Below are 10,735 nucleotides of genomic sequence, written 5' to 3'. Positions count from 1 at the left end.
AACAAAGAGTTAAGGAGTGACTTGATTACAGTCTACAAGTATCTACATGGGGAACTAATATTTAATAATGGCCTCTTCAGTCTAGCAGATAAAAGTATAACATGATCTGATAGCTGGAAGCTGAAGCTGAATAAATTCAGACTGGAAATAAGATGTAAATTTTTAACAATTAGTAATTAACCACTGGAACAATTTAGCAAGGACTGTGGTGGATTCTCCATCACTGACAATTTTAAAATCAAGGTGGCATGTTTTTCTAACAGATCTGCTCTAGAAATCATTTTGGGGAACTTCTATAGCCTGTATTATTCAGGAGGTCAGACTAGATTATCACAATGGTCCTTTCTGGCCTTGGAATCTATGAAAAAGAAAAAGTCCCAAGCAGCTTATCTTTACACTCTCAGAACTTTAAAGCTGCTGATTTCCTTCCAACTTGGATTGTTTTCCTTTCTCCAGTGAGATCTCTAAAGCAAGCCAAGTTTGAAGCTAGAATAAGTCATTTTTTATTTTTCTAGTAGGAACATCTGGGGAAAATTAATTCCTCCCTTCCTCCCCATCAGATAATTTAATGACAGCACACCAATTTTTCCAATAGCTTTCCAGAAATATCAACCTTTGGACTGAGCTCAAACAAAGAAAATGCCGGCCGCAAGGAAATCAGAGTGTGAATGTTTACAAGCAACTCACTGCTTCCTCTGGGGCGGAGGGCAGAGAGGAGGGGGAATCCAGCCCTGCCAAGCTTAATTTGCATCAATGATATCAGCTTACCCATAATTCTACCTGCTGAATGTTGTTGTTTTTGTTGGATTTTGTCTATGTTTTGATGTGTAAATGTGATAATAGAATACTATCAGTATTGTGCTCTTACCTTCTCCCTGGTTGTCGGCATCTCTCTCGGGCTGCAGGCTCCACAGCTCCTGCCCTGGAGCTGTCTCCTCACACAGCTTCTTCCCAGCCAGCTGCTGAGGAGCATCCTCAAGTCCACCTCTCCGGTGACTGGGCTGCACTTCTGGCAGTTATTAGCTCTCTCCTTAGCTCAGAGCTCCTCCAACCTTCCTGCTAGAGCTGGTTTCTCACTGAAGTCAAGTGCAGGCCTTTAGCCAGCTTCTCCTCCAGCTGGCCCTTCTGTCAGCCCTTTCCCCTTCAGGCCTGTGAGGTCCAGCACACCACCCCTCTCCTACCAGTGTCTCCCCTGCTGTATAAGGGAAGAGGCAGCATACATATTGGTCTCCTTCCCAAAGCTCATTCCAATTGACTGGGAGAGAGGGGTGCTATGCCCTGTCTACTCTGAAAGGTCCTGGACCCTTAAAGAAACAGTAACAGGATTTCCTGCTAAAAGGGGTGCTACTTGGCCAGTTTTTGACCAGCCTGGCTGTTTTTTCTACTGCCTTGATGGTTTCTGGTTGTGACAGAATGTATCCCTGTGTCCCACCCTACACACTATTGTAACAATATTCGTACAAAGTATGCCTTATGAGGTATCATTTGAAAACTCATAATTTGCTGGTCATTATTGTCCTCATAAAATGTGTGGGGCAACATTGTACATGAAGTTATAGTATTCCTTTCTATGATGCTCTTAACACATGTTCCAAATAGAGGTTGGCAAACAAGCCTGTCTCAAACAGTGTGCTCTGCTTAATTTGTATTTAAGCAGTAACCAGAATAATCAAGCAGGAAGGGAAAGAAGACGCTCCAACAGGTGAGGAAAAGCAGCAGGGAACATCCTTCCCTATAGACTCGTTGTCTCCTGAAGCTCAGTTGGAAATGTTTTTTAAAAGCAGGACAGACACTATAAAAAGGAGGGACAAACACCCCAAGACATCCCCCATCTCTCTTCCTGCCCATTGCATTCATGGTACCAGAAGTGACAAAGAAAGCAGCCATTGAACTGGGGAAGGGATCCTGAGAAGTTCCTAAGAAGTTTGGTCAGTAAGACAGCTGAGAGCATGAGGTGAGAAAATTTTACTTTGAATTTAACATAATTTGTTGCGTTAGGCACTAGTTGCATTTCATCTTTATTTTTCTTGTAACCATTTCTGACTTTTATGTCTCATTACTTGTATTCAAAAAATCTCTCTATGTAATTAATAACCTTGTTTTATTGTATTATCTAATCCAGTGTGTTTAAATTGAAGTGTTTGGGAAACTCCATTTGGTGTAACAAGATGTGTGCATATTATTTCTATTAAAGCGATAATGAACCTTATATAAACTTGTATTGTCCAGGAGAGGGTTGGACAGTACAGGACATATAACTGGGGGGAAATCTAAGACTGTGAATGAGTTGGGGGTCGTCCTGCAGTATAACCCAGGCTGGTAAGAGCCAAGGTATGACTGGCTGGCTGCAGCACACACACAGCCATAGCTGGAAGTGACTTGCATGAGGGAGGCTGTTTGTCAGCAGTCCAAGATGGAGGCTACCGCAGCAAAGCATTGTAACCCCAGGCTAGAGGGCAGGGGTAACACCGCTACTTATTAGTCTGTATTGTATCCTGGTATGTCACACTGGTCAAAAGATCTAATGTGCTGGTTTTCTTGCTGCGTGCATGTGGGCACGTGCTCAGTGGTCTTAACTATTGGCTGCGCATGTCACGGCTGGGGCATGCCCTGGCCCAGCCAGCACCTGGGTCTCATTCTGCGTGTGTGCAGCATGCCAGGCCTCTTGGCATTGGGGACCAGTTGGGAAATGGGACCCAGAGGGCAAGGCTCTCCCTGCTGGTGGAGAGTGTTGTAGAACACAGGGGCTCCTGAGAAGGGATGGTAGGGGGGCTCCCTCAAGGACTGCCCCTCTTGGGAGGGGTTCGCTGTAGGGGTTCATGGGCCAGAATGGTCAGACTGCTGGGGAGCAGAGCCTGAGAGGTCAGGCTGGGGAAGTGGGCCAGAGCCAGTGGCCAGTTTTTCTGTGCCTCAGAGGCGGCAACCCTGCCTTCCAAACACTACTTTCTCTCTATCACTATCTCTTAGGTCCTTGTCTGCCTTAGACCTCCCAAAATCTTAAAGGGCCACTCCCTATCATGGGGGTGGAGCAACCCCTAGGCCCCACTACCCATATCACAAGATGTTTGTCAGCCTTTTTGAGTTTTATTTTTTTAAACTGGCTGACTGTACACTGGAAATGCTGTTTCAACACAAAAAGAGTGAAACAAAACATTTCAACGCATCAAAAAAAAAATTCCCCATTCGAAACTCTCAGTTGAATTTGAAGAATAGCGTTGGACCCTGAAAAATGCATGTTTGGGCAGAAAAAAAAAAACTGGAAAAAAACCCACATCCAATTCTAGTTGTGTGGTGCATTGTTGCACACACATCGTTGTACTTCATTCTGAATAGGAGAGATTCAGATCCTGCCCACACATCAGCTGAACATACTCAACTGGTGGACAGCCCCTTCGGCTGACATTCAGCATAAGTCCTACAAGCAAGAGATGTACTGTACGATATCAGTCTGGCCCCACGTGGACACTCCTCTGGAGCCTGGGCTTTCTCTGCTAGGTGACTTGACGTACAGTTCTGTTGTAAAGCGATGATATAAAAACGGCACGTTCATATTGACGAGATCTACGACCCATGTGGCAGGATAGCCCATGTTTGTTAAAGCCCCTTTCTCTGGGTCCCCATGCCACATGTCGTTTATACCTGAGGTGAAGTCTCCTTCTTACATTTATTTTGCAGAGACTCAACACTGAGAGGAAGGGAGATGGGAGTGAGCTCTGCAAACTGGGTTTGCTTGCAAACATTCCCCGTTCTAGCACATCTGGTAGCTTGGATATTGCCTGTGAAGGGATCATTCTTCCCTGAGGATGCTAAAGCAGTAGATCAAATCAGACAGTTTAGGAAAGAACTTGAACATTTGCCCTCTTTCTCTCTCTCTCTCCAGGGAGAGTTGGCTATACACCCAGGAGGAGTTCAACTGCTGTAGCTCAAACCACTGGGGAGAAATTAACAAGGCCGAGCTGCAATTACCTGAGCTGGCATCTGACCACCTCTAAGTAACAGCTGGTAGCTGTTCTCCAGTGGATATCCCTACAATGTGTATAATGATGAGCAGGACTATTTAATCCTTAACTTTGATAAACCGAGATCTCCCTCTGGCAGAGAGAGCATGGCCAACCCCAAGTGTTCAGCACCTCATGAGGCAGGCTCCAAAAATAATCACAAGATTTTCTTTTTAGATCTCATGATTTTTAAGCTACTCTATTAAATGTTGGCTTCTTTTTCTTTGCCTTCTGCTTTCTGAGCCTTTGGGATTCCTCTAAGGTTTTCTCCACACCCATGAGGGCCAAAGACCTACTTTTATTTGTAAAGAAAAGCTGAGACACTCCCCAAAATCACATGAGACCAGGAGCTTGGAGGAAAACCCCACACAGGGCTGGCGCAACCCATTAGACAACCTAGGCAGTCGCCTAGGGCACTATGATTTGGGGGGTGGCGACTGCAGCGGTATTTCGGCGGCGGGACCTTCTGCCGCCTCTGTTAAGGGGGGTTGGCATTTTGGGGTGGGACCTTCCGCCGCCTAGGGCGGCAGAAAAGCTGGCGGCGCTCCTGACCCCACATATTGTGAGACTGAGGCTGAAGTCCTGGGAGTTGGTGGCAGTAGTGGGACCGCCTTGGCCTCCATTAGCAGAGAGAAACTGTGGGCTCTGGTGTTTATTCTAAGCTCAGTATTAACCGATTCACTTCAGAATGACCTTGTTGGTATCAGTCACTGCTGGATTTGCTGTCAGGCAGGGGGTGGTAAGGGAATTAGTGCTTGGGTGAGCTGAAGGGCCTCTTTCAGGGTAACAGTACCTCCTTTCTGTTACCGCCTAGAAGCTATTTTTATGGATCAAGCCCTGTTTCCAATGGGAAGTGGAGTTAGCCCAGAGGATTGGATGGCAAACAAGTGCATCTTCCCTGAGGCAGAACTTACCTGGGCCCAGTCCTGCTCAAACACGGCGCAGCTCAGGAATGAGGGTGTGATATTATTGACATAATATGTAACCGTATAGATCACTGTTGCGGCCACTGTTATATATTTGCAGCAAATACTGTATAAAGGTTGTCGTGTAAGGGGTCTATGGAGAGGTTATGATTTCTGGGTATGATTATGCTGTCTATATGTGTGTACCATTTTTGTAGTTGAAGTTATGAATATTGGCTCTATATTGTCTGTATTTGGAATTTAAGCTATGCTTCTGGGTGACACCCCAGACAAGTTAGTGTCAGCTCTGCCTAGCCTGCTTGATGACCTATTAAGGACCATCAGCTATACAACTGACCCATTGAGAGAAGGCAGATACACCTTGTGACTCAGCAAAGTATGCAGGGACTTGCCCATGTGACTCCAAACTCCATTTTGCTGTAATTTTCCACAGTAAGAACAAAGAGGTTTTCTTACACCTGGAAAAGACTATATAAGGTTGATGCCTCATCTCCATCTTGTCTTCAATCCTGCTTCTTACCTCTGGAGGGACTTTGCTACAAACGGAAGCTATACACAAAGGACTGATGACCCATCCCAGCTGTGGATGTACTCCAGAGACTTGATTTGAGCCTGCAGTTTATTCCATCACTGCTACAAGCCTGAACCAAGACTTTGCCATTACTGTATGTAATTAATTCCATTTAACCAATTCTAGCTCTCATCTCTATCTTTTTCCTTTTATGAATAAACCTTTAGATTTTAGATTCTAAAAGTTTGGCAACAGCGTGATTTGTGGGTAACATCTGATTTGTATATTGACCTGGCTCTGGGGCTTGGTCCTTTGGGATCGAGAGAACCTTTTTTTCTTTTACTGGGGCATTGGTTTTCATAACCAGTTGTCCCCATAACGAGTGGCACTGGTGGTGATACTGGGAAACTGGAGTGTCTAAGGGAATTGCTTGTGTGACTTGTGGTTAGCCAGTGGGGTAAAACCAAAGTCTTCTCTCTTTGACTGGTTTGGTTTGCCTTGGTGTGCATAAAAACCCCAGCCTTGGGCTGTAACTGCCCTGCTTTAAGCAATTTGTCCTGAATTGATGCTCTCAGTTGGGTCCCGCCAGAACCAGCATTGTTACAGTTACATTCTGTGACCCCAATCCCTGGTGTAATGATCTGACAACCCAACGCAAAGGTGACACAGGCCCAGAGGTCTGACCCAGAGTGAATCTGGGAGGAGCTCCAGGGCCTGGTGCATGGTGATGCCCCTGGGGTATCACAGGCTGACAGGCAGCCTGGCTATAAATTAGGCTTCTCTCTCTCACAAACACACTAAGGGCCAGATCCTCCACTGATGGCAATTAACACTGCCCATGTGGGATCTGGCCCCATGGATTCCAATGAAGAGACACCACTTTACACTAGCTGGGATCTGGCCTGGAATTTTACTCTGACCCCACAGCCACCATTCTTAAAAGCTTAAATAAAAAGATTCTCCTTCCAGCCCCTCTAGTCAAAGCCTTTTAATCTCACAACATGCCTTGCAATGATGCTGCCGCACAGGAGAGCGAGGGAGCGGTCGTATGCGGCAGCCACATGCTGCTCCACTATTTACACAGTGCTTGTGCTCCCAGATCCTGGAAGATACATTCATTATTGCCATCCTTCCATGCAGCTCTCCTCTCCTCTCCTCTCCCCCCACCCCGCCCCCACTCCAGGACTGGAGGGGAAGGTTCCAATTCAGGGTCCCAGTCCACGTTGCAGGAAATTGTTAGCTAAATAAAATGCCCCTGCGCAAACCACAGAAGCAGTGTCCCAGGGGGCTGGAGGAACAAGCATAGGGCTAGGAGCTGCAACGGACTCGTTGGGTGTCCTTGATCAAGTCATTTCATCTAGCCGTGCCTTGCTTTCCCCCCGTGTAGAATGGAGATCGGACTCCTCAGCCACCTGGCAGGGCTGTGGGGAGGATCAACAAGTAACTGCAGGGAAACTTTACAGTTCTGGCCGCTCGGGGTTCCCCAGTGAAAGCAACCCAGAGCCTCTCATTCTCACTCTTACAGCTGTTCAGAATTCTCCTGTCAACACGTTTCTTTTGGTGCAAAAAGGGCTTTCCCCCAGCAGAGACTGGTTCTGTTGAAAGGTTTGGGGTTTCGTGGGGGGAAAGATAATGATTCTGTTCAATGAAAAGCTAGGAAGATCTCAGAGAAAAATGTTGATGAATTTTTTTTTTCCATTTTCACCTACACTTTCCAAGGGAAAAAAAAATCCCTAAAAGCCTTAGCCCTCCATAGAAGGTTGGAGCCAGCCTCTTCTCTCCAGTGACAGCTTTGGAGGCGGGTACAGCATGGGCAGTAGCTGTGAATCCGCTGGCACTGCCAGCAGCCCCTTGCTTGGGGGAGAGGGAAGAACCATCCTCCATGGCCTCATCCATCACCCACAGTTCTTCAGAGGATATTTTGCCCATTGACAGCACCTTCTATCTCAGGATCTCAACGCTGTTCCATTAATGCAGAATCGCACGGGCCACCATGATCCCCATCTCCAACAGGGAAACTGAGGGACGGGGGAGGTGACTTGGCCGTAGGGTGACCAGATGTCCCGATTTTATAGGGACAGTCCCAATTTTTGGGTCTTTTTCTTATATAGGCTCATATTACTCCCCACCCCTGTCCTGATTTTTCACACTTGCTGTCTGGTCACCCTACTTGGCTGCACTCCAACAGCGAGGTAGCAGCAAGGCCAGGGATGCAACCAGAGGCTAACAGCGGGAGTTTGCCTGGGAGTTCGCGAGGGGAGAGTGCACTGAGGCTTTCATCTGCAGGTTTCTCTGAGTAGTTCCTGCAACAGTTGAGGAAGCTCTTAAGAGGACGGTGATATGGAAGGTGAGCGATCAGCTGTTGTAACCTGCACAGGTTGTGCCATGTTTGTCTTTCTTCCACAGGACAGAAGCGACTTTGTCTGTACAAAGTGCAAACTGGTCTCCATATTGGAAGAGAAGGTTCGAGGGCTGGAGAAACGAGTATTGACTCTGCGTTGCATAAGGGAAAATGAAGATTTCCTGGACAGACGTCAGGAGATGCTTCTACGGCCACAATGTTCTGAAGATTCAGAGCAGGCGCAGCAGGGACAGAAGGATTGTGAAGAGGTTTGGCAGCATGTGACCTCCAGAAGGAGAAAGAGGAGCGTCCATGCACCAGCAATGGAGATACAGGTGAGCAATCGTTTCCATGTTCTCTCTACAGGTACTAATGCGGAGAGTGGACTAGATGACCCATCTGAGGGAAGGGAGCAGAAGGAGACTCCACCGATTGGAAGGCAAAAGATGCACTGTCCTAGGGATGGGGGTTCCACGACCACCACTCCCAAGAGGAGGAGGAGGGTGGTGGTGGTCGGGGACTCCCTCCTCAGGGGGACTGAGTCATCTATCTACCGCCCCGACCGGGAAAACCGAGAGGTCTGCTGCTTGCCAGGAGCTAGGATACACGATGTGACGGAGAGACTGCTGAGACTCTTCAAGCCCTCGGATCGCTACCCCTTCCTGCTTCTCCACGTGGGCACCAATGATACTGCCAAGAATGACCTTGAGCGGATCACTGCAGACTACATGGCTCTGGGAAGAAGGATAAAGGAGTTTGAGGTGCAAGTGGTGTTCTCGTCCATCCTCCCTGTGCAAGGAAAAGGCCTGGGTAGAGACCGTCGAATCGTGGAAGTCAACGAATGGCTACGCAGGTGGTGTCGGAGAGAAGGCTTTGGATTCTTCGACCATGGGATGGTGTTCCAAGAAGGAGGAGTTCTAGGCAGAGACGGGCTCCACCTAACGAAGAGAGGGAAGAGCATCTTCGCCAGCAGGCTGGCTAACCTAGTGAGGAGGGCTTTAAACTAGGTTCACCGGGGGAAGGAGACCAAAGCCCTGAGGTAAGTGGGGAAATGGGATCCTGGGAGGAAGCACAAGCAGGAGAGCGCAACAGGGGAGGACTCCTGTCTCATGCTGAGAAAGAGGGACGATCGATGAGTTATCTTAAGTGCCTATACACAAATGCAAGAAGCCTGGGAAACAAGCAGGGAGAACTGGAAGTCCTGGCACAGTCAGGGAACTATGATGCGATTGGAATAACAGAGACTTGGTGGGATAACTCACATGACTGGAGTACTATCATGGATGGATATAAACTGTTCAGGAAGGACAGGCAGGGCAGAAAAGGTGGGGGAGTTGCATTGTATGTAAGAGAGGAGTATGACTGCTCAGAGCTCCGGTATGAAACTACAGAAAAACCTGAGAGTCTCTGGATAAAGTTGAGAAGTGTGAGCAACAAGGAAAGTGTAGGGGACAATTTCCTGGTGCAAGTGCTGGAGGAACTAACTAGGGGCAGAGCTTTTCTTGACCTACTGCTCACAAACAGGGAAGAATTAGTAGGGGAAGCAAAAGTGGATGGGAACCTGGGAGGCAGTGACCATGAGATGGTCGAGTTCAGGATCCTGACACAAGGAAGAAAAGAGGGCAGCAGAATACGGACCCTGGACTTCAGAAAAGCAGACTTTGACTCCCTCAGGGAACAGATGGGCAGGATCCCCTGGGAGAATAACATGAAGGGCAAAGGGGTCCAGGAGAGCTGGCTGTATTTTAAAGAATCCTTATTGCGGTTGCAGGAACAAACCATCCCGATGTGTAGAAAGAATAGTAAATATGGCAGGCGACCAGCTTGGCTAAACAGTGAAATCCTTGCTGATCTTAAACGCAAAAAAGAAGCTTACAAGAAGTGGAAGATTGGACAAATGACCAAGGAGGAGTATAAAAATATTGCTCAGGCATGCAGGAGTGAAATCAGGAAGGTCAAATCACACTTGGAGTTGCAGTTAGCAAGAGATGTTAAGAGTAACAAGAAGGGTTTCTTCAGGTATGTTAGCAACAAGAAGAAAATCAAGGAAAGTGTGGGCCCCTTACTGAATGAGGGAGGCAACCTAGTGACCAAGGATGTGGAAAAAGCTAATGTACTCAATGATTTTTTTGCCTCTGTCTTCACGAACAAGGTCAGCTCCCAGATTGCTGCACTGGGCAGCACAATATGGGGAGAAGGTGACCAGCCCTCTGTGGAGAAAGAAGTGGTCGGGACTATTTAGAAAAACTGGACGTGCACAAGTCCATGGGGCCGAATGCGCTGCATCCGAGGGTGCTAAAGGAGTTGGCGGGTGAGATTGCAGAGCCATTAGCCATTATTTTTGAAAACTCATGGTGATCGGGGGAGGTCCCAGATGGCTGGAAAAAGGCTAATGTAGTGCCCATCTTTAAAAAAGGGAAGAAGGAGGATCCGGGGAACTACAGGCCAGTCAGCTTCACCTCAGTCCCTGGAAAAATCATGGAGCAGGTCCTCAAGGAATCAATTATGAAACATTTAGAGGAGAGGAAAGTGATCAGGAACAGTCAGCATGGATTCACGAAGGGGAAGTCGTGCCTGACTAACCTAATTGCCTTCTATGATGAGATAACTGGCTCTGTGGATGAGGGGAAAGCAGTGGATGTGTTATTCCTTGACTTTAGCAAAGCTTTTGATATGGTCTCCCACAGTATTCTTGCCGCCAGGTTAAAGAAGTATGGGCTGGATGAATGGACTGTAAGGTGGATAGAAAGCTGGCTAGATCGTCGGGCTCAACGGGTAGTGATCAATGGCTCCATGTCTAGTTGGCAGCTGGTTTCAAGCGGAGTGCCCCAAGGGTCGGTCCTGGGGCCGGTTTTGTTTAATATCTTTATTAATGATCTGGACGATGGTGTGGACTGCACTCTCAGCAAGTTTGCAGATGACACTAAACTAGGAGGCGTGGTAGATACACTAGAGGGTA

Source organism: Malaclemys terrapin, chromosome 4, assembly GCF_027887155.1.
Source record: "Malaclemys terrapin pileata isolate rMalTer1 chromosome 4, rMalTer1.hap1, whole genome shotgun sequence".
In the NCBI taxonomy this organism is placed as follows: Eukaryota; Metazoa; Chordata; order Testudines; family Emydidae; genus Malaclemys; species Malaclemys terrapin.
This window is presented reverse-complemented; position numbering follows the sequence as displayed.